This window comes from Stegostoma tigrinum, chromosome 3 (assembly GCF_030684315.1).
Source record: "Stegostoma tigrinum isolate sSteTig4 chromosome 3, sSteTig4.hap1, whole genome shotgun sequence".
Lineage (NCBI taxonomy): Eukaryota > Metazoa > Chordata > Chondrichthyes > Orectolobiformes > Stegostomatidae > Stegostoma > Stegostoma tigrinum.
The window spans coordinates 96696596-96722160 of record NC_081356.1 but is presented as its reverse complement, the minus strand read 5'-3'; positions in this window follow the sequence as shown (position 1 = coordinate 96722160).

Sequence of the window (25565 nt, the reverse complement as noted above, 5' to 3'; positions counted from 1 at the left end):
GTAGGGGTAAAGGAGAGTCTGGCCTGGAGATGATGCTGGAGGTTCTGGTCCAAAGGCATGAGAGGGGTTTGTTTCTGAAACAGGGGTAGGGGCCTGTCTGGCCAGAAGTTTGGGGTGGCTGAAGGGGGTTGGGGGCGTAGAGATATGGGGGTCTCCTGGTAGAGGTGAGACAGGTTGTCGGGATCAGAGCAGGTACAAGGCTTGGGTAAACACCTGGGCCAGGATGCAGTAGAATCAGACCCACAGCAGGTAGAAGAATGGTCAAGTATGGAGGAAGTGATGGGATGTTGAGAACAGAGCCAGTGAGGTGTTGGGATCGTCAGGAGCATCTCTGGAGCAGGACAAGAGCATTGGGCTTTGGGTCAGTGAAAAGCGAGTCCAGTCCCACGGGAATTGGGGGCCTAGTCCTGAAGGGAGAGAGAAGAGTGGGTCAGGTCAGGATTTGGGAGATGTAAATCATCTAGGGTTGGTTTGGTTGGAAGAGTTTGAGGTGAATATAGGGCCATTGAATAATTATTCAGGAGTTAGACCATGTGTTTAATTTTCTACATTTTCCTGAACAATTACTTACTTAAGTTAGAATGAACCCTCTAAATTCTGTGATTTAAATACAGACTTTTGAAGGGTTCCAGGCAGAGTGAAACTGCGCAGTAGAATCTTCCATTTCCTGGGAAATTTCTTTTGTGCCTGTTCTGATGGGTGTTCTGCAGGGTCACTATCTACAGTGGCCCACCTACAGAAAAATAATGACTGTCTGGCCTTTGAAAAATTCAGACCATAGTTTTAGGGCAGACATAAAAGCAAGCTGTAGCTGTGAGGATGGGTTTTGCCTCCAAGACAGTATTTGTACCTAATGTGCAATGCTTATGTTCACTCCCATAAAGTAAGAACTAAATGCGAGTAATGTGATCTTATCAGATTCAAACAACATGTATCACAGCCCCTGATATATTGAAATATTTGTAACTCGAGTATTATTGCTGGAATGTTGCTTCAGAGACCCAGATAATGTTCTGGAGAACTGGATTTAAATCCCGCCATGGCAGATGGTAGAAATTGAATTCAATAAAAATAAAAATCTGCAATTAAGAGTCTAATGATTACCATGAATCCATTGTTCTTTGTTGGAAAAAAACCCATGTGGTTCACTCATTTAGGGAAGAAAACTGCCCTCCTTACCTGAGATAACAAGGTGTAGAGTTGGATGAACGCAGCAGGCCAAGCAACATCAGAGGAGCAGAACCTCCTTACCTGGTCTGACCTACATATATCTCCAGATGCACAGCGATGTGGTTGATTCTTAACTGCCCACTGGGCAATTAGGGATGGGCAATAAATGTTACCTAACCAGCGATGCCCACATCCCATGAATGAATACATATTAAAACTATTTGTCTGTCAGCAATTCAGTATCTGGGCTAATATTAAGCTTTTCATTTCTAAAAAGTAGCAATCTTCCATCAGCTTGTCATTCTTCAAATGACCCCAGTGAAAATGAAATTTGAAATCTTTATATCATCAGGTCACGTGTGCACTATAGTAATAACATCACAAACATATCTTTTAAATGAATACTGTATACTAACTTTTAGACATATTATGACAAAAAGAGCAGAAGTCCACAGGAAGTAGGCATTATATGTACCTTTGATTATATGTAGTATTGGAGTTTTTATATCAGCATTTGAAAAAAGTGTTTTATTACCTTGGCAATGCATTGTTCTGTAAATTAAACTCCTTCAGTAATTAAGAAAAAATTAAATTAAAACTTGCAGCACATGTGAGGAATGAGCCTATACTTCTTAACATCTTATTATCCACAATGAACTTTCTGCTCAACTTATTTATTTCTCATTATTTTCATAAAGTCTTATCCCTGTTAAACAGAGAAAAAACAGAAAGAAGGTGATTTCTCCACTATAATATTATAATGTTGAGAGGCACTTCCCAACCCACAATATTGTAATTCTCTTTTAAGATTGTGCATTGTGGTACAGAGAAATAATTTTGATAGACGAAGCTATTCAGCCTGTCAAACCTTTTCTGATTTTCAGTCAGATCCTGATCGATTTGGACCATGACTCCGTTGTTTATGATCCATATCTCTCGATGTATGTTCTTTCCTAACCAAAATCTATCAACAACCATCTTGAATTTTTGAATTGACCCGGTATCCACAACTTTTGGGGAACAGAGTATGAAATTTCTATTATACTTTTTAATGATGGGAGTTGAAGTAAGTTTTATTATGACTGCTAAAGCAACTTCTTTAATTAAACACGTTCAGAATGTACTATTTATGAGATCCTAAATGCTGTTTTTTCTGCAATGCTGGAGAGCTATTTAAGTTCAATGTTCCATCTGTTGTATTAAGTGGCTTGTATTTAATATATCCTCATACCACTTTCAAGGTAATGAACATGATTGAATTTCTCTAGTTCAGCAGAAGCGGGCTGCCACAATAAAAATTGAAAATGTCACATTTCCATAACATTGTAGTAGTTATTAATAAAGTTTGACTGAAATTAATGCAGTCTCGAAAAACTCCACATCCTGACTGCAATATTCATTTGCTTTGTGGTGTGTTTGATGCTCAGGGGCATCACATGCAATACTGTGTACTGCCGATAAGCTAATATTCTGTAATTGGTATTCTGCTGTTGTAAGACTTTTTTAAAGCTTAGCTGGTATACAGCTGCCAACATATGTTTATATCTCTGTGGTAATTGTCCATACACTTGTCAAAGTATGATGACTGTGTGTTTCTTATCTCTTGTGTTCGTTATGTTATTTTCATGTTCAGCTGAAGCTGCATAACTTATGCCTTAAATTTGAGGAGCAACATGTTGAAGAGCAGCAATCACTTCATAATCTGCTTTGTACAGTTTGCTCTGAGCAAAATTCGATGTGGACTCCACTGAGAAAAAGCTTTAGATTTCCTAATAAGATTAAAACTGAATTAATGCAAAGCATGTAAACACATGAGCAGAGCATCAAAATAGCTGCAGCCATGGCACTGGATCAGAGATTATAAATTGACAGTCTACTCTGGTAAGTTATAATAGTGAAGCCAATCAATTTGTAGCAATTTGAAGGTGGGATACTAAAATGCTGTAAGTTACAAAGCCATGCTGGTTCATAAATAATGCAAGCAGATATCCAGGACCTGAAGGGTCGAGGCCCGAAACGTCAGCTTTCCTGCTCCTAAGATGCTGCTTGGTCTGCTGTGTCCATCCAGTTCCACACCTTGTTATCTCAGATTCTCCAGCATCTGCAGTCCCTATTATCTCTCTCAAGCAGATACCCATCTGCCTTAGCTTACTCCTATCCATATCATATGATTGACTCTCAGTGATGTCTGAAGTGGTCTAGCAAATTGGAAATACAACAAATGTGGCTTTGTTAGTATTTCTTCTGTTCTAAAACAGCCAAAACTCAAAGGACCAAATGTAGCACGTTTTGTCCTGTTCATTCTCACCCAGTTTTGATCTAACGATGAAAGGTCAATTGCAGGTGAAACAAATTCAATAGCTACTTTCAAAAAGGGCAATGGGAATCAAATAAGGAAATAAGACTAATTGGGTGGGTGCTTTAAAGATGCAGCACAGGAATGGTGGGCCAAATTTGTCTCCTCCTGTGCTGCATTATTTTACAATCCTATAAAATAAAGCCCAATACAGGTACTGACTCTTAAAGCATATTCTAAGGTTGCCCATTCTAATTCCCTCCTACAAATATTTTTTATCAATCACTTGGTTGGTTTTTCTGTCTTCGCCATACGCTCTCCATCTCAGCCTGACTGGTGCCCTGAGACAACAGCTAAAGTCGTGACTAAGAATCCTCAAAAAAAATCAGCTCTCTCCCATCACCTGGCAACAATTCTGAACATGTTTCTATCATTGCATGTTCTTTCTTTGAATCAATTTAATATGACTCTCAGTCTGCAACATACCAACCACTTATCTGCAAATATTCATCTAATTGCTGCTTATAGGATTTAGTGCCAATTTTCTGGATCATAGGAGTGGGAAGAGGCTATTCAACTTTTCAAGTTTCTGCCATAATTCAATACTCTTAAATTCAATTTACAACAGTGACAACAGTTGAAACACATGTGTTTACCTGGGAAAAGTCCTGAGGGTATGAAAATCTTTTTTATTCATTCACAGGATGTGGATGTCACTGGTTAAGCATTTGTTACTCACCCTAATTGCCTAGAGGGCAGTTAAGAATCAACCTCATTGCTATGGCTCTGGAGTCACATTTAGATCAGGCCATGTAAGGGAGGCAGATTTCCTTCCCTAAGGATATTAGTGAACTAGATGTGTTTTTACAACAATCAACAATAATTACCTTTAGGGTAGCTTTATATTCCAGATTTCTGTTGAATGCAAGTCTCACTATCTGATATGGTGGGATTGTCATCTTCCCACTCCTATGATCCAGAAAATTGGCACTAAATCCTATAAGCAGCGAATAGATGAATATTTGCAGATAAGCGGTTGGTATGTTGCAGACTGAGAGCCAGATTAAATTGATTCAAAGAAACAACATGCAATGATAGAAACATGTTCAGAATTGTTGCCAGGCGATGGGAGAGAGCTGATTTTTTTTGAGGATTCTTAGAATACTAACTTGGGGCTCTGGATTATTATTCCAGTGAAATTGCCACTATGCTACCACCACCCAGTAACTCTTTACTCTTCCAAGATGCCACATTTAAAAATATCCTTTAGTTGCACGGAAAATCCTATTGTTAAGTTGTAGATAGTTAACTGTTTGTGTTTTGGAAGGTGACACGGCAATTTGCCTGTGCTCAATCTTGTTTATTGTATTTATTGCTCACAATGTGGTTTCTTCTACATTGGAGAAACAAAATGCAGACTGGGCAACCATTTTGTTGAAAACGTGTTCTATCCTCAAAAATGACCCTGATCTTCTGGTTTCCCACCATTTCAATACACCACTGTGCTCCCTGGTTAGCATTTCTGTCTCAGGCCTGTTGCAGTGCTCCAGCAAAGTTCAGCTCCTGCATCTCATTTCTGCTAGGGGGCCATACAACCTTCAGGATTCATTGTCAAGTTCAATAATGACCCAGCCTGAGCACCTTCTTCCATATCCTTTAACCAGTACAATACCCTTTGTCATCACATCAGTTGCTTTAATCACAGCCAAGCCATTTTCACCCACTAATGTTCCCATTTTTTTCCCTCCATAGGTCAGCAATACCCATCCCATTGTCTGACTCACCACTGTGCTCTCTCTGGGCACCATCTCCACCTATTGTTTACTCCTTTCAACCTCATTCCCTGTCTTCTGCAAATATAGCTACAATCAGTTCTGAAGAAGCATCACTGAACCCAAAATGTCAGCTCTGCCTTCTATTCATAGATGCTGGCAGATCTGCAGAGTTTCTCCAGCAGCTTCTTTTTCATTTCAGATTTCCAGCAGCCACAGTCTTTATTTTTTGTTTCATGCTTTGGAAGAAGTTTGAATATATTTCTACTGTTTGCTTGAAGACAACTGAATGAATATTTGCCGTCTCCATTCCAAAGATTGGCAGTTAACTGATAATGCTCAATGTTAGATGCTCAACAAAGTTATTGTTGATCAGACCTGAAAGTATTTATTCCAGGAGTAGTGCAATGAATTAAACTGAAATGATTGAATGCAATATCACTTTAGAAAGATCTGCAGATGTACATTGTCACTACCAGGCCAACAGTTCAACATTTTTAAGGGGAGCAAATGATGTAATCCTATTGTCACTGGACTGATAATCCTCGTATAGATAAAACCAATAATCAGTGAGGGAACCACCATGAGAGAAAACAAAATACATCACCTCATTCGAACTACTCTGCCTGTTGCAGATGCACCTGTCCATGAAATGACAATATTATTGTGAGCGACCACTACACGGTCCCATTTTCAGATTGAGGAGATACTTCACTGTGCTAAATGGAAGAGAATTTGAACAGATCTAGCAAGTGAAGACTTGGCATCTATGAGGCATTTTGAGCCATAAACAGCAGCAAAATTATACTCTAGCGCAATCCGCAAACCTCATGTTACCATTGAGCCAGGGGGGTCAACCATATTTCATTGAAAAATGCATGGCAGAATTCCAGGAACGGCTCCAGGCATAGGTAGAAATGAGCTGTCAACTTGGTGAAGCTACAAACAAGAATGTCTGCATGCCAAATAGCAGAAGCAGCAAGTGGTAGAGCTAAGCAATTCCACAGCTAACAGATCAGATCTAATCCCTGCAGTCCTGGCACTTTTAGTTACGAATAATGGTGGATAATGAAACAACTCACTGGAGGAGGAGTCTCCACAGATATCTTTGATAAACACTTTGTATCGGTATTCACCAATGTGAAGAAAATGACTATGTTGAAGTCAGGGATAAGTGTGTGAACACTCTAGAGATTGTCAACAGATTGAAGAAGTAAATTTTGGGTATCTTAAGTTGAATTAAGGTAAACAAGTCCCCAGAGCCAAGTGGGATCTGTCCCAAGTTATTGCGAGATGCAAGGGAAGAAATAACTGGTGCATTAGCAGATATCTGCACATCGTCTTTGACCACAGGCAAGGCTGTAGAGGATTGGAGGTTAGCCAAAGTTGTTCTCTTGTTTAGGAAAGGAAGCAATGATAATCCAGGAAATTATAGGCTGGTGAGTCTGTTGGTTGTGGTGGGGAAGCTCTTGGAGAAGATACTGAGGAAGAAGATATATGTGCATTTGGAGGAAAATGGACTAGTTAGTGACAGGCATCATGGTTTTGTATGGAGAAGGTCATGCCTCACCAACCTGAATTAATTTTTGAAGAGGTGACAATGATAATTGATGAGGGAAGGGCTGTGGATGCAGTTTCTATGGATTTTAATAAGGCCTTTGATAAAGTCCCACATGACAGATTAGTACAAAAACTAAAATCATATGGGATTCAGAGTGCACTGGCCTGATAGATACAAAACTGGATTAGTCATAGAAGACAGTGGGTAGCAGTGGAAGGGTGTTTTTCAGAATGGACAACAGTAACTAGCGATGTTCCACAGAGATCAGTCTTATATTCTCTGTTGTTTGTAGTATCTATAAATGATCTGGAGGAAAATTTGGGTGGTGTGATTAGTGAGTTTACAGATAACATGATGATTGGTGGAGTTGCTGATAGCGTCAACGATTGTGACAGGGTACAACAGGATATAGATAGACTGGTGACCTGGGCACAAAAATGGCAGATGGAGTTTAATCCAGAAAAAATGCGAGGTGATGCATTTTAGAGGAACAAATTTAGGTGTGAATTATACTGTAAATGGCAGACCCATAGAAACACTAAGGTACAGATGGATCTAATTGTGCAGGTTTACAGTTCCTTAAAAGTGGCAAAACAGGTGATTAATAAGGCATATGGCATTCTTGCCTTCATCAACTGTGGCATGGAGTACAAGAGTTGACAAACCATATTGTAGCTTTATGAAATCTTTGTTAGGCCACATTTATGGTATTGTTTACAATTTTGATTGCCATACTACCAGAAGGACTTGGAAGCTTTTAGAGAGAGTGCAGAGAAGGTTCACCAGGATGTTGCCTAGTCTCAAGGGCATTGGTTATGATGAAAGGTTAAAAAAGGTTAAGATTGTTTTCACTGGAAAGACAGTTGTTGAGAGGAGACCTGATAGAGGCCTACAAAATTATGAGAGGGATAGACAGGGTGGATAGTCAGACATTTTTTTCCCAGGATAGGAGTTTCAATTACAAGGGGGCACAGGTTCAAGGTGAGAGGTGGTCCATATAAAGGAGCTATGCGAAGGAAGGTTTTCATACAGAGGTTTGTAGGAGCCTGGAACGCACTGCCAGAAGAGCTGGTGGAAGCAAGCATATTGGTGACATTTAAGAGGCATCTGGATGGTTATATGAATCAGGAGGGAAGAGCGGGATACAGACTGAATAAGGGCAGAAGGTTTTTTTTTAGTTTAGTTAAGGCATGATGCTGTACTTCTTTCTTTTGAGTGTGAAGGAATACTCTCCACTTCCTCAAGGCAAGTGGAGATGCCTGGAGGAAGCGGAGGTGCACTGCCAAATTTGCCAAGGCTCCTTTAACAGCACCTTTGCACTTTTAACCCGATGATCTAGAAGGGCTGAAGCAGTAGATATACAAAAGCACTCCACCTGCATGATCCCCTTCAAATCACTCTTGACTTGGAAACTTATTGTCGCCCCTTCAATGCATTCGGTCACAATTCTGGAATTCTCTCCCAGGTGGCATAGTAGGTTTACCTGCACAAAGTGGACTGCAGCAGTTCAAGACACTTTTCATTGATACTTTCCCAAGTGTAAATGGAGCTGGATAATGAATGCTATGAAATCCAGTGATGCCCTCATCACATGAATGGGGAAAACAAATCTCCATTAAAATGTTAATCAACTATTTGTGAAAATAACTACATTTTGCCATGGCAACCATGGGAGAAGAGTCATTTAATCAGTGCATTTGTTGGATTATGGAACCAAAAATTGCTGACAATAATCAGCAATCTTTTGGAAAGGGTAGGAAAGATGGAGATATTGATCTGAATTTTACCATAACTTTAGAGATGAGCTTGGAGGTGGGAAGCAATGATAAAATGGCAGTGGAAAGTATTTGGAGGGAAGAACCATGCCCGGAAAGCTTCAACTTCTATTCATCCCATCTGTGCCACACACTAAGACACCAGGTACATCGTGTGATGTCTCAGTACAACTTCTAAAGGAGAGGGCCTTCCTACACAGAAGCTCTGTAGCCAATGAAGCCACGCCATTGCCATCACTGGAAGGTTAATCTGCACCATTGCCAGGCCTGCCTGCCTGGCCTCAGCACATTTTAAAAAAATACAATCCTGTGAAGCCACCTCAGGAAGGAGGGAAGTGAGCCAGACACAGAAGAGATAACATCCCTGCAGCATTATTGGGGCCATGGGGACAGCCATTGTTTCTGAAGTTCCTTCCTTAAGCCATGGAGCCATTGGAAACCAAAGTGCCCCTTAGTAAGCTGCGGGTCAGCTCCTTCTCATTTAAGTGGCGACCTTCCTGATCAATAGGGGTTGTTCAGCCCCTCAAATGATCTCTTAATTTGCTAATTTGGCCTCCTGACTGTTCATGCTCTTTCTCTCTCCATAGATGATGCCAAATCTGCTGCCAATTTTAAGCGCTTACTGTTCTTATTTCAGATTTTCAGCAAAATTTTGCTTTCACACTAATGCTGGTAGAATGTAGCACTGGTGGCAGTATGGAACAGAAGATAATGCTTATGAACAATCACAGACAGTCCTAATTTTCTAAAATAGCGTTTTTTACATCAATAGAAAAATGCAAAACAAAGGCAACAAACACTGAATGGCAGTCAGTCAAGTTTATGGCTAACAGAGGGTTGCATAATGGCAAGGTCTGCCTTTGTGAAAAAAATCAATTCATGTTCAAAAGTGAATGACAATGCAGATGCTAACAATGAAAGCCACATACATTTTCAATGACTAGAATCAAACAAAATCTATTATAAAGTAACTTTTTCAAACCAGACAATATGTCCCTGAAAGTACTTAACACAACTGGTTGCTGTAGTCATCTGCTGATTTGTCTTTCTGTGAAGCGCTTTTTATTCTTTTTCCTATTCTAAAAGTGTATGTGAGTGTAGCTCATCATTGCCTCTTGGAAACCTTGAGTGAGAATGCATTGGCAAGCTAAGAGAAAGAGTGGGCAGAAACAGTATGTTCCAAGGAAGATCTGATTAGTTTTTGGTGAAGATGGAAAACTGGATCCAGCCCGTAGAATTTTTTTTTAGAATTCGTTAACATTGAGAAATTGGTCAAATTAGCTCTAAAAATGTTCTGGGTTGGATTATTTAGAATGTTACTGATTGTTTTAGAATTTTGTGTATTGTGTCAGCTGCTGTGGTGAAATTTGTCACAGCTTTCAGGATGTAAGCAGAGTTTTCAGAGCACGTTGTTGTGTATGGATTGACTGAAAGAGACTTTAGTGAGATTAAAGTTTTTATTCAAAAAAAACTTTGTATTTTCTTCTTTTTCGTCTTCAGAGTTACAGGGCATCAACCTGGCCATAAGGATGAACTACATAATTGTTTTAATTTTGCATTGCATAATGCTTTACTGAGTACCCCCATAGCTTGTTCACCATTTAATGGTCACAATTGTCAATGACTGTGTTGAAACTGCAGAACAGACAACCTGGTTGGATCTGCAGAATGTAGAGCCATGCAACCATCAACAATTGAGTGATGAGCCTGGTGGTGACTAATTAAACATCTCTGAACAGGAAGAATGCCATTATGGTTCTACTGCCCAGCACCTACCCTTGCAACTTGGGTCCTGCATTTATCCCTAATGCTGAGACTTAACCATGACTGGTAAAATTCTAGTAGTAGTTTCATGGATATTTGGGTTAGTAGCAGTAGGAAAGATTATTTTGGGAATGGGAATTCTAAAGTTTGAGGTCAAAGAGGAAGAATATGATTAATAAAGCAATTCAAATGGAAGCAAAGTTTTTATTGAAACAAATGCCAATCATGACTCAAAAATCAAAGGACAAAATGAAGGAACCAGCAGACAAGCTACAATGCAGATTTGGGGCTATCAAAATATTAAATCATAAGGCGCAGCATAAATGGGTCAATGTTCCATCAAATTGGAGTTAGTTTTGAGTAAATACACAAATTATTTAAAATAGAATTGAGAGGCAGAAACATTAATGTGGATGGGTATGATATGTTCCTCCAACAGAAAGGGGTTAAACTTTGACAGAGAAGTGATTTGGAAATGGGAGCAGAAGTGGGCCATTCAGCCCATCAGAGTTGTTCTACCATACATTGAGATCATGGAGGATCTGATAATTCTCAAATCTACTTCCATGGCTTTTACCCTAATTCCCTAATTAATTGAAAACCTGTCTATCTCAGCCTTGAATATATTTAATGACACAACTTCTACAGCCCACTGTGGTAAATAGTTCCACGGATTTAGTAGCATCTATGAAAAGAAAGTCCGCTCCATCTTAAATAGGTAACCCATTACTCTGCGATTATGTCCCCTGGTCTGGGGTTCACTTGCAATGGAAAATAGCCTTTCTTTGTCCACCTGCTCAGCTTGTATGCTAGTTTCTTTTGTGATTTATGCTCAAAAGCTCTGAAATTCCTCTGTACTGTAGCTTTCCACTGTCATTCTCTATTTAAACAATATTCAATTTCCTTATTCTTTCTGTCAAAGTGTATAATATCGCATTTTCCCATATTATATCCCATCTCTTCCTGACTGTAATATGTTTAAGAGAAATTGGGGAAGGAATAGGCCGGAATGGTGTTAATGAAGTGATGAGATTCAGTAAAAGATATTTATTGTAGCTGTACAGTATGAGTACATCCATGGATTTTGAATTTGAATTAAAACAGAAATGATGCAGATAAGGTGAAGAACTAAGAAGAAAAATTCAAATATTCATGGTATGCATTACAGGCTACTGCCAATTACTTGCTAAGTGTTTTCTTCTGTATGAGGAACAGGTCATTTCCCCCATACTTTAAAATTTGTTCAGAACACGCCTGCTTAAAAGCTCTAGATACTTCTTTGCCTAGACCTTCATCTGAATTAAAGTACCTTCAAATAACTTATGTGACATACTGAGAGTGTAGACTAAGAAGCTGATTTCTAACAAGGGGTCAAATGTAATAAATTTATTCATGATTGGTGATGTAATAAACAGATTGAGTTGTGGGGCCATTTTTCCTGGTCCAGATCAGGACCAAACAGAAGCAAATCAAACAAACATGATTGGAGTGAAGCAACCTCCATTTGTGCCTCAGTTCATACCTTTAAACATTTTCAAGCTGGCAAGGAGGGTGCAGGAACATAATTATTCCTGTGACAGATGAAATGGAGAGCTTTGTAGGCTCATTGACAGTCCTCACCAAGCTTGTTTTCGTAAGTTTCATAGAAGTCGACAGATTTAATCAGCTGTCAGCTTTTACACCAGCCCCTGAGTGGAGGTGATTTAAGGATTATCGACAGGAAGGGTTTAAAAGGTAAATAAATTTGTTTAGTTTCCTTTCTGTTATTTTACCATTAAATATGTAGCATGAGTTGAACCTGTGCTCAATAAACTGAGTTGTGAAATATAATTGAAAAATTTAACTGCCTCTTCAACAACTTTGGAGCCAGCTAGTTACTCTTGTTACCGGTAAGCAACCAAATAAAAGTTCAACGTTGTAAATGCAGAAAGGTCTTCAGATTAGTTTAGAACAAGTTATGCAAGAGATAGAAAGGGCAAGTCCATTCCATATGATTTATAGTATGTTTCTTTATGTAATCTAAACAGTAATTGATTGCTTCTGCTAATGGTCCCCAGCATCACGGATGCCAGCCTTTGGCCAATTCGAATCACTCCACACGGTATCAAAGCACAGTTGCAGGCATTGGGCGCTGCAAAATCTATGGGCCCTGACAACATTCTGGCAATTGTACTGAGGATTTGTACTGCAGAATTTCCCACTCCCCTACCCAAGCTTCTCCAGTACAGCTACAATAATGGCATCTATCTGACAATGTGGAAAATTGTCTCTTATTGAAGATGGTTATTGACTGGCATTGGTACAGTGTGAATGTTACTTGAAACTTGTCAGCCCGAGCTTGGATATTATCTAAAACTTGTTGCATTTGAACATGGACTGCTTCACTATCTGAAGAGTTGTTAATGGTGCAGAACATTGTGCAAACATTGGCAAACGTTCCCACTTCTGACCTTATGATGGCGAGAAGGTCATGAAGTAGCTGAGTAATTCTTGCAGAGATCTCCTCGAGCTGTGATGACTGATTTCAAACAACCACAGCCATCTTCCTCCATGTCAGATATGCCTCCATCCAGCTGAGAGCTGAGTATTTTAAGTGCACAAAAAGCAGGACAAATCCAAGACAGACAATTATTATCCCACCAGTGTCCTCTTGATCATCAGCCAAGTGATGGAAGTAATCTTCAACAACGCTATCAAGCAGCAGCTGCTCAGCAATAACCTGCTCAGTGACACCCAGTGTGGGACCCACCAGGGCCACTAAGCTCAAGGAGTCCTGGCAAAACTACAATCAATGGATATCAGGGGATAAGCTCTCAGCTGGATGGAGGCATATCTGACACGGAGGAAGATGGTTGTGGCTGTTTGAAATCAGTCATCACAGCTCGAGGAGATCTCTGCAAGAATTACTCAGCTACTTCATGGCCATCTCTCCATCATAAGGTCAGAAGTGGGAACGTTTGCCAATGTTTGCACAATGTTCTGCACCATTAACAACTCTTCAGATAGTGAAGCAGCCCATGTTCAAATGCAACAAGTTTTAGATAATATCCAAGCTCAGGCTGACAAGTTTCATGTAACATTCACACCGTACCAATGCCAGTCAATAACCATCTTCAGTAAGAGACAATCTAACCAACGGCCTATTTAATGGTGTTATCATCACTGAATCCCCCACTATCAACATCCTTGGGGTTGCCTTTCACCAGAAACTCACCTGGATTCAGCATATAAATACAATGACTATTTGAGCTGGTCAGAGGCTCAGATTTACCGTAGGAGTAACTCAACTCCAGACTCCCCAAAGACTGATCACAATCTACAAAGCACAAATCAGTATTTGATAGAATACTACTTAGCTCCCTACATTTTTTTCTTTGTTCTTTCATGGGATGAAGGTGTTGCTGGCCAGGCAGTATTTATTGCCCATCCCTAATTGCCCAGAGGGCAGTTCAGGGTCAATCAGGGTCTGCAGTCACATGTAGGCCAGACTGGGTAGGGATTGCAGTTTCCTTTCCAAAAGGACATTAGTGAACCAGATGGATTTTTCCAATAATCAACAATGGATTCACGGTCATCATTAGGCTCTTAATTCCAGATATTTATTAAATTCAAATTCCATCATCTGCCATGGTGGGATTCGAACCCAGGCCCCCTGAACCTTATCTGAGTCTCTGGATTAACAGTCCAGCAATAACACCACTAGGCCATCATTTGCCTGGATGAGCTCATCTCCAAAAACACTCAAGGAACTTGGCACCATTTAGGACAAAGCAACCCACTTAATTGGCACCATATCCATTCCCTCCACTAGCAATGTTCAGTGGTAGAAGGGTATACTATCTACAAGACACTCTGCAGAAATTTACCAAATATCCTCAGACAACGCCTTCCAAACCCAAATCTATTTCCATTTAGAAGGCAAGGACAGTAGATGGATGGGAACACCACAAACTGCAAGTTTCCCTCCAAGCCACTCATCGTCCTGTCTTGGAATTGTATCACTACTTCTTCATTGTCACAAGGTCAAAATTCTGGAATTCCCTAAGGACATTCTGTGTTGACCAATAGCACATGAAGTGCTATAGTTCAAACAGGCAGCTCATCAGCATCTTCCCAAGGGCAACTAGGGACAGGCAACAAATTCTGGCTAGCCAGTGAACCCCACATTCCACACATGAATAAAAGAAATAATTATGAAATCTGTTTGTTTTTTGAGGGTGTTTTAATGGACCTTGGTGACAATGCAACTGCCTAATCCTTTTGTAACTGCTTTACATTGTTTACATAGATATTTGGAAACACCTGATGACAAGGAAGTTTTATGCCTCTTCAATGATTATAGAAGGCTCTTGACTACACGTCTAGAGTAAGTGATGTGCGAGTGGAATGATGGGGGAATGATGGATAAGGGTGAAGGATAAGCAAGTAAGGGTAAGTGAGTAATGGAGTAGAGGGGAGTAAAGGGAAGACCTTTTAGAATGGAGATAAGGAGAAACTTCTTCAGCCAGAGAGTGATGATTCTCTGGAATTCACTGCCACAGAAGGTTGTGGAGGCCAGGTCATTGAGTACATTTAAGACTGAGATAGATAGGCTCTTGATTATTAAGGGGATCAAGGGTTACGGGGAGAAAGCAGGAGAATGAGGTAGAGGAACTTATCAGCCACGATGGAATGGCAAAGTAGACTTGATGGGCCAAATGTCAAATTTCAGCTCCTATGTCTTAGGGTCCTATGGTCTTAGGTTACAGACGGTTAAATTCGTCTGAAGGTTTGGCTTTATATAGGTGAGGTGAAGATTGTCTTGGAAATGCTACAGCAAGGATTTCTGGGAATGAAGACAGACTGTTTAACAGACAATCCTTATACCATTTAGGTCTAGACACTCGGACATTCTCAAAATTGAAGTACACTTATGATGGTGATATCAATCCATCCTCCCAATTCCTGGTTCCGACATGAAATTCTGATCTAGGGAAGTGGAACTAAATGGAATGAAGAGTAGAAGTATGATGATGCTAATGGATAATTGTATGATCCAAATGGAGCTTGAAATGTTTTCCCATGATAAATTTGCTAAATAATTGCAAGATGTCATTGTTTTTCTGTGATTGCTTATAGTGAAGATGCACTTGACTGGCAGAAAGGGTATCTCCTCCCAGCCACCTTATGTAGCAGAATTTTAATTTTACCAGCCATGAAATTGGGGTGTTAAGTGTGGTTATTTTTCAATGGACCTATTTTTGCACCCATGTTCCCTTTTACTTGAAATTTCTGAATTGTTTGCCTCTTCAAATTTGTTCAGGGCTGCTGATGAACTAAAAATCCCATAAAACATTTTTGGCCATTCCTCCCATCACCAGCCCAACCCCTTACTCAATATTGTGGTCCCTACACTTATCTGCCGTGTACTTTCTAAAATTTCTTTATTTTCAATTTTCCCACCACTAAGATCATTCTAGAGACTGTTCCTAATGTTAATTATGTGAATAAACTTTGGAGAATTAAGTATACTTGATCTTTGAATGGAATTTATAACAGTTCGAAGGCACAGATTTAGGTCCAAAGAAGAAAAGTGGCACAAGGAAGTTTTGGAAAAGTTGAACTTTAATTCCAAATTAAAACTAAACCAAAGCTCTTATTTTTAAGTAAACTGAACAGCAGCCACTAAATGTTTAAGATACTTCCTTCAGTGGGAGGATAAAGTCATGATGTACTCAACTTAAATATATGTGCAGAAGTGTTAGAATTAATCTTTCATTCTGTCAATATTTGACAGAATCTATTTTTGCTAGCCTTTTGTCTGTTTGAAAATTTACTTTCAGCTCTGTAATTTTTACCAGCTATTTTCAGATAGAAGAGAACAAAAAGTTCCAGTACAAATTCTTTACCAACAGCCACAGTAAATTCAAAATCGATTGCAGTATTTATGGTTGCACTGAAGTTCCTGTGTGCATTTACCAGTGTGTTGGTTACTACGCAGAAGATCTAAGCCTCATGATTTTTCCTGGACCTTCAAATTCCTCTGCCTTGCTTCTCACTCCTTTCAATTATCTTTCAGTTTATTGAACTGGAGATTACTTCCAGTCCACTTTCAATTTACTTTTCCATGTTGCACATTCTTTTATCAGCAAGTGCTAATATTGTCTGCAATTGTGTACTATTGTAACTCCAGAAGTTGTTTCAAAGTGTTAGTGTTTCACAGTAGTCTTTTAACTGGTGCCATGTTAAATTCTGTTTGCAATTTCACTGCTTATGTCAAAGGTTTGAGTGATACATGTACCAAGTCATCTTTAATAGGGCTTTTGTGGGAACAAATGTTAGTGATTCTGGATAGTAGCCATTTCCACATTTTGCACAGTATAGAGCTGAATTAAGGAATACATTTCAATTTTGAAAAGCAGGCAAATCGTTTGGTGAGAGATAATGGGAACTGCAGATGCTGGAGAATCCAAGATAATAAAGTGTGAAGCTGGATGAACACAGCAGGCCCAGCAGCATCTCAGGAGCACAAAAGCTGATGTTTCGGGCCTAGACCCTTCATCTGAGAGGGGGATGGGGAGAGGGTTCTGGAATAAATAGGGAGAGAGGGGGAGGCAGAGCGAAGATGGAGAGAAAAGAAGATAGGTGGAGACGAGAGTATAGGTGGGGAGGTAGGGAGGGGATAGGTCAGTCCAGGGAAGACAGACAGGTCAAGGGGGTGGGATGAGGTTAGTAGGTAGAAAATGGAGGTGCGGCTTGGGGTGGGAGGAAGGGATGGGTGAGAGGAAGAACAGGTTAGGGAGGCAGAGACAGGCTGGGCTGGTTTTGGGATGCAGTGGGTGGAGGGGAAGAGCTGGGCTGGTTGTGTGGTGCAGTGGGTGGAGGGGACGAACTGGACTGGTTTTGGGATGCGGTGGGGGAAAGGGAGATTTTGAAGCTGGTGAAGTCCACATTGATACCATTGGACTGCAGGGCTCCCAAGCGGAATATGAGTTGCTGTTCCTGCAACCTTCGGGTGGCATCATTGTGGCAGTGCAGGAGGCCCATGATGGACATGTCATCTAAAGAATGGGAGGGGGAGTTGAAATGGTTCGCGACTGGGAGGTGCAGTTGTTTATTGCGAACCGAACGAAAGTGTTCTGCAAAGCGGTTCCCAAGCCTCTACTTGGTTTCCCCAGTGTAGAGGAAGCCACGCCGGGTGCAATGGATACAGTATACCACATTGGCAGATGTGCAGGTGAACCTCTGCTTAATATGGAAAGTCATCTTGGGGCCTGGGATAGGGGTGAGGGAGGAGGTGCGGGGGCACGTGTAGCATTTCCTGCGGTTGCAGGGGAAAGTGCCGGGTGTGGTGGGGTTGGAGGGGAGTGTGGAGCAGACAAAGGAGTCACGGAGAGAGTGGTCTCTCCGGAAAGCAGACAAGGGTGGGGATGGAAAAATGTCTCGGGTGGTGGGGTCGGATTGTAGATGGCGGAAGTGTTGAAGGATGATGCATTGTATCCAGAGGTTGGTGGAGTGATGTGTGAGAACGAGGGGGATCCTCTTTGGGTGGTTGTGGCGGGGGCGGGGTGTGAGGGATGTGTTGCGGGAAATTCGGGAGACGCTGTCAAGGGCGTTCTCGACCACTGTGGGGGGAAAGTTGCAGTCCTTGAAGAACTTGGACATCTGGGATGTGCGGGAGTGGAATGCCTCATCGTGGGAGCAGATGCGGCGGAGGCGGAGGAATTGGGAATAGGGGATGAAATTTTGACAATTGTATATATTTAACCTACTTATATGAAATTCTTTATCAGTGCAACTAATAATTTATTTATTTTAAACACATCACTGTGTTTATTGAAATAATGATCAAATGAGTGTCATAACAGCAGGATAAATATTTGGCCTTCATTCTTCTGAGCCTCACGTAATACAATAAGGCAAAATGTATTAATTGCCACTCTTTCATTTCATATGGCCGATGAACTAACTTAATCTTCTGTTTCTCAAATTTTTGCAGCAATAGCATATCTTTGTGCCTCGTAAGAATAGGTTTCTATTGTTCTTGAAGGAAGGATAACTCTCTGACATACATGCAGCATCAGACCCACAGCAATGTGTTTGACTTTTAATTGCCCTCTGAACTGACCCTGTTAACCCAATCAGTTCAAGTGACAGTTTGGAGTGGGCAAAAAATGTTGGGGCAGCCAATAATGCTCATATCTTGTGAACAAATGAAACAAAAAGAATTTTCTAAAAAAATTATGCCTGAAGAGGATTTGTAAAATACTGTTACACTCAAATATGGAAAAAATGCTATTACTCTTTTGTTAAAGTATCTAAGTACTTTTAATGAAATCCAGCAGTACTTATTGAATTAGACAATTAAATTAGTCATGAAGGAAATATGAACAGCATGAATTACAAGTCTCTTAGGTAAGCAAGTAAGTAATCACTTTTGGGAGACAAGAGATGGAATCTTTCGAGGCACTGAATGATATGGGCTCTGGCAAGAAATCTGGGACTCTTGTGTGAAAATTCCAGAGAGGCTATTCTCTGGTCACATCAGGAGAAACAAGTTTCATTTTCCCTCAGAGGGCTGGGTACTGAGAGAAGATTCCTGCTAATTAGTGGTGAGATGCCTATTAACAAGGTTTTATTACTTGTTATGACTCCCATTAACATTGAATCTGTTATGTTCCTACTCAACAATGGAAAAAGTAGAAGCTAGACCCCAAGAATTTCTGACATAAGTCGGTATCTGGCTCCAACTCACCACTTGCTTCTTTAGATCTCCACCTTGGATACTACTTCATAGACAGAGGCCAAACGTATCATATGTCCAGGAATATTGACATCCATGCTAGCTAGATGCAGCCTCTGTGCATCATCATGACATATCTCTAATCTACTTGAATTATGATTTTGCACTTCAGTGCTTTAATTTGGAGCACACCAATATGGCTCATTGCAAGGCTGCTGTAAAACTCAACAAGAATGACACAGCCAAAATATTATAAGATGCAGTCCATGGCATCAGAAATCATATTGATAGGAAGATTAACTATCCATCATGGTAGTATGCATTTTTAAAATAAATTAATACATAAGTGTATTAATTTCTCTTCTATGATTTCCCTAATTACTTTAAAAAGATGTGAATGAGGCCCATCTGGATCAGGGGCTTTGTTTATTTTTAGTGTGTTTAGTTTATTTCCCTATTATAATTAATCTTTTATAAATTCCATTTATAAATTTGTTTGTGGACTTCTTCCTCTTCTGTTCCACCATTAGGTAGAGACTGTGGTTTTCCTCACTGAGAGTTATACTTCTTATTCCTGCATAATCTCACCATAATGTTACAGGCAGACACATTTTGGAGGACATATGGGATTTCTCATAGGATTATCTCTCAATCATTATGGAATTGAAGAAATCGTAACAATGAGGGAAGTTGAGGAAAATAGCTAACACGGCCAAAGCCCACAACCCATTGGGTAGTAAAGTTGACAATATGTCTATAGAGAGCTCCTTGTTCATATATACATCACCTATGTCTGCCAGTGAACATCTCTGAGACACTTTGTGAAATCATTAGTCTTGCTTCGTTATCATAAGTGTCTGTTTATTGCAATAAAGATGACCATTGGCCTGAATTACTTATACATTAAATCTAACAAAAACCAAGCTGAGGTCATGATAGTTTACAGATGTTCTCTGAGCAGAGCCACCAAGTGAAAGAGTGCGAGAGAGAATAAAGAGATCAGCGATGTTGCTGATATTGTAGATGGCACACAAATGGCAAGAAGATGTGCTGATATCTATGAACAGAAAAGCATTCTATTCATTACATTTTTTGATTGTCAACATTATTAATTAAAATTTCCTGTGCATGAATGCAGCTGCTGCCACATTACCTTCATGTTGAGTGACCTTACTCTCTCAGATTCTTTTCATAGTGACAACCGTATCAAAGGATAATTCCTCAAATAAAAACAATTTCCATGAGTCATAACTTTACAAGGTGACGGCATTTCAGGCATATGCTGTTAAAAAAAAATTGCAGTGAGGGGCATAGAATTGTTGAAGAGCAATTTCAGTGTCCAGACAGACCTAGTGGAGAATTACAGCACACAGCCCAAAGAGTGGCAAGAATCATAAAGATGTGTCGAGCTTGCATTACTGCACTGGAGGAAGACTGTCAATCCAATTTTGATCATGGGCAGTGTGTATGACCTGAGCAATGGGAAATATATCCTCAGACATCTGGAATGATGGACTTTTGAAAAGATCATTCATGTCTACTGCGAAGAATATTCAAAATCAGGTTATACAGGATGTGTTTGATTCTGTGGCGACATATTACACTATGGCCTCTTCTGTGTCAATTGCCAAGAAAGTGTTTTTGCTTCTTTTTTTGTTTATTTGTGGGATGCAGGCATTGTCGGTAGGCTAACATTTATTGCCCATCCCTAGCTGTGTTTCAGAAGGTGGTGGTGAGCTGTCCTCTTGAAACTCAATAGTCCATCTGGTGTAGATAGACACACAATGCCATTAAAGAAGGAGTTTCTGAATTTTGACCGAAGGACACTGTAGGAATGATGCTGTATTTGCAAATCAGGGTAGTGAGTGGCTTGGGGTGGATAATTTTCAAGTGGTGGTGTTCCCAAGTATCTGCTTTCCTTTTCGTTCTAGATGGCAGTGGTCATGCATTTGGAAGTTGCACTACAATGGACCAGAAGCCTATTGCAATGTAGCAAATGCATCAAGTGAAATGGTCCATTTCAAAAAGTAATAGTTACAATTCACCAAAAGAGGTACAAGATGTGTGTAAAATGTGTATTAATATATAAAATATTTTTCATTTAATAGTACGAATGGTGATAAAAATGTAAGATGTGGAAGTTGGAGTAGGTAAATCAATTCTTCAATCCAGATCCAACATATCATGTTATCATAGCTGATCTTCTACTTCAACACTACTTTCTTTACCATTCTCATACCCCCTTGGTTGTTTTTCATCCGCTGATTTTATGCTTAAACATTCTCAAAAGCCCACTAAGACAGGGAATTCCAAAGAATCACCATGCTCTGGGCAAGGAAATTCTTTCTCATTTTAGTCTTAAATGGCCTGTCCAATATTCTAAACTGAGACCTGGGTTGTGGATTTCCAGTTAAAGGACATCCTTCTTGTAGCTACCGTTCCCATCCATTTTCAACTGCTCCATCAATAATATTCCCTCCATCATAAAGTCAGAAGTGGGGATGTTTGCTGATGATTGCACAATATTCAGCCCCATTTCTGACTCCTCAGATACTGAAACAGTACAAAAGTAACAAGACATGGATAACGTCCAAGTTTGTGCTGACAAGTGGCAGGTAACATTTATGTCACAGGGGTAGCAGACAATTGCTATCCCCAGCACGAGAAAATCACCACAACAATCATTGCCATCACAATTCCTGGATTACCGTTCACCGGAAACTAAACTTGACTAGCTATGGTGACAAGGTGCCAGGAATCCTGCAGTAAATAACTCACTTTCTGACTTGCCAAAGCCTGTTCATAATCAGTAAGGCACATGTCAGAAATCTGACTCATTTTCTTGGATAAACACAGCTTCAACAACGCTAGAGAAGTTTGATAGTTTGATACCATCCAGGACAAAGAAGGAGAGTGGGCCCAGTGTGGCAGAGAGGAAGCCCAGTGGGTAGTAGAGTGGGCCCATTGTGGGGGAGAATGAGCCTAACAAGGAAGAAATTGAGCCCAGCACACACAGCAGGGTGAGCCTAGCACAGAGGAGGGTGAGCCCTTAATTTTCCAGGGTGAGTGCGGGACGTACCATCAGAATCGGCAGCTGCCGCATCATCAGAGATGATGTCTGTGAGGTAGCCCCAATGGCAAAAGATGGTGCCTGGGGATCAATGACTTTGTCATTGGTTGGGATTGGCACTGTGGTGGCAGAATAGAAGCAGAAGGGCATAAGGGCAACATCGACGAGATAGACTGTGGCGAGAGATGCAACTCCAACTTGTCATCCTGACCTGGTCTGGCCCACATGTGACTCCAGAACCAGAGCAATATAATTGACTTTTAACTGCCCTCTGGGCAATTAAGGATGGGCAATACATACTGCTTAGCTAGTGATGCCCTCACACCATGAATGAATAAAGAAAGAAAATATTGGTGGATCTGTGAGAGGTGGCGGTTAGGCAGTAGCATAGGTGATTCAAGCCAGTGGTGAAAGATGGAGTCTGGGGATCAGCAATTTGGACAATTTGGGTCTGCGTAGATGACGGTGAGACAGTGATGGTTGTGAGTTGACTCAGAACCTGGGCGCAGATGTACTTCCCTTCAAACTATATCTTTTCGTTTTCTCTTATTCTTAAAACTATTAAAATTGTGCCATATTCTGGCAACGAATGAAAGCTTTACAATATTTTGTTGTAATTTGCACTGTAAAATACACAAGACATTTAAATTGTTTGTTCGTTTGTTCATTCATTCATTCAAGTGTAAATAACTCAGGCTAGATAAAGTTTGAAAAGGTCAGAATTCACACAACACCAGGTTACAGTCCAACAGGTTTATCTCAAAACACACGCTTTTGGAACCTCACTCCTTCATCATTGGATCCCTACAGTGTAAAAATAGGCCCATCAGCCCAACAAGTCCACACCTACCCTCAGAGCATCCCACCAAGATCCATCCCTCTGTAACCCACCTAATCTACAAATCCCTGAATACTACGGGCAATTTAGCATGGCCAATCCACCTAGCCTGCACATCTTTTGGACTGTGGGAGGAAAGCGGAGCATCTGGAGGAAACCCACGCAGACACAGGGAGTCAGATGTTAGTCAGGTAGGCATGATTTCTGACCTTGTCCACCCCAGTCCAACACCGGCACTTCCACATCAAAGTTTGAAATGCCAGGAAGAATATGTCAGACTGCTTCCAATTGCTAGAATGAAAGGAGTCTTGATTCATTAGTTCAAGCCTAGGGAGCATATTTTTAAGGTGAGAGGAGAAAGATTTAAAAAAGAAGTCAGGGGCAACCTTTTTACATAGAGAGTGGTTTCTGTGTGGAATGAACTTCCAGAGGGAATGGTAGATGCCGATACAGTTATAACATTTGAAAGGCATTTGGATAAATACACAAATAAATGTTTGGAGGCATATGGGTGAGGGTCAGACTAGGTTAGTTTGAGATTACGGTTAGCATGGACTGGTTGGACCGAAGGGTCTGTTTCTGTGCTGCAAAACTCTATGACTCATTGACAGATGAAGAAGATAGATTTGTATATACCTAATGTAACAAAAGATCAGATACTGAAATATCTGATTAACATGTATACTGTGTTTTGTATTAATTTATAATAAAAAGTTACTTCGAAGTCTGAAGATGGTTCTTGACTTTCCTTCTCCTCAGTCAGTCAGACTTGGACCCAAGCTCATAATGTGACACAAAATCATGCAACAAAAAAACAGCAGATTTCCAATTACATTTTGTTCCACCTAATGGCATTTCATGTCAAGGAAATTTCTGTACTGCTTTCCCTGATGAGGAATAGTTTTCTTTGCCTATTCTGTAATAGTGCCATGGGCATTGAGTAAATTCCAGAGCTATAGATGGCTGAATAATATTCGGTGAAATTGACGACGAACGAACAAAATGCTGCTTTACCGAAATTCCTCCTGGATGGTGAAAATTAACAAATTAGCCTTTGCATACTGGCCCCTCACCAGGACGTGACTTCTACCCACTAGAAATTTGACAAACAATTGGCCAGTTTTGTTTTTAAGGTGAGTGAACAATCTAAGAAGGCACAACAGGTGTTAACAGTGTGGTCAAATTCAAGGCAGAATGGGGCTGGGGATCCAGAATCAGTTCTCATTTCAGACCTAAAATTAAGCCCAAAACAATTTCCATCCCCTTATTCAGCAACAACTCAGCTCAACCATGTAATGTAAAGATAGGCTGAATATGTTCTTTTTGGTTAAATGCGAGATGGGTCAAGGTTTTTGGAGGGTTTTTTTGCCTCAAGGCCAATCTTACCAAACTCACCTCATTAACTACCTATCTCACCCACATTTCCAATTCTCATCCTGTCTTGCCACACATCATTCCCAGAATAATTTACCACACATTGGGTATCCTGAAATTGGCTGGCATCCCTGACACCTACACCACTGTGCACCTGGACAAGAACTCCCAATCTGGACCTGCCCTGACACATTCCTGTTATTTATCCTGGATATGGCAGAATCAAGGGAAATTGATGGCCCCGCATCGCCCACCGCACTGCCCCCTCCCCACTGTGATCATGGGCCCGGAGGTCTTGCCGGTCGGGATTTTTAGTTGTGGGACATGCTCTTGTCCCAGGACCAACAGTGGAGACCATGGTACTGGACTATACCAGCCTAGTCGGAGGTTGCCACCTGGGTCAGTGCAGTCTCAGACATTTGGAGCAAGCAAATAGATGGAGATGCAACCTGGTCTGTTTCATGGTCTTCTACGCTCTGGCAGCATAAGTGCCACCAACTTCTCCCTGATACTCCACACTCAACTGTATTTCTGCAACTGTACTCACAATCCACTAAGGCTAATGCTCTTGTCTCTCACTGTTACCTGCAGCATCATACAGAGTCATAGAGTCATAGAGCATGGACACAGATACTTCAGTCCAACTAGTCCATGCTGACCATGTTTCCAAGTTAAACTAGTCCCACATGCTTGCATTTGGCCATATAACTCCAAGCCTTTCCTATGCATGTACTTATCCAAATGTATTTTAACGTTGCAACTGTTCCTACATCCATCACGTCCTTTGGCAGTTCATTCCACACACTAATCATTCTCTGTGTAAAAACGTTACCCCTCATGTCCTTTTTAAACCCGTTTCCTCTCACGTTAAAAATATTCTCCCTAGTTTTGAATTCCCCCACCCTAGGGAAAAGATTCACCTAATCGATGCCCCTCAAGATCTTATTTACTTCTATAAGATCATCTTTCAACCTCTTACACTCCAGTGAAAAGCATTTCAGTCTATCCAGGCTATTTTTATATCTCAAACCCTCCATTCCTGGAAACATGTTGGTAAATTTTTGCTGAACTCTCTCCAATTTAATAATATCCTTACTGTACCAGGGTGGCCAGGCCTGCACACAGTGGTCCAAAAGAGGCTTCATCAATGTCCTGTACAACCTCAATCTGACATCCCATACTCAGTGGTCTAAGCAATGAAGGCAAGTATTCTAAATGCCTTC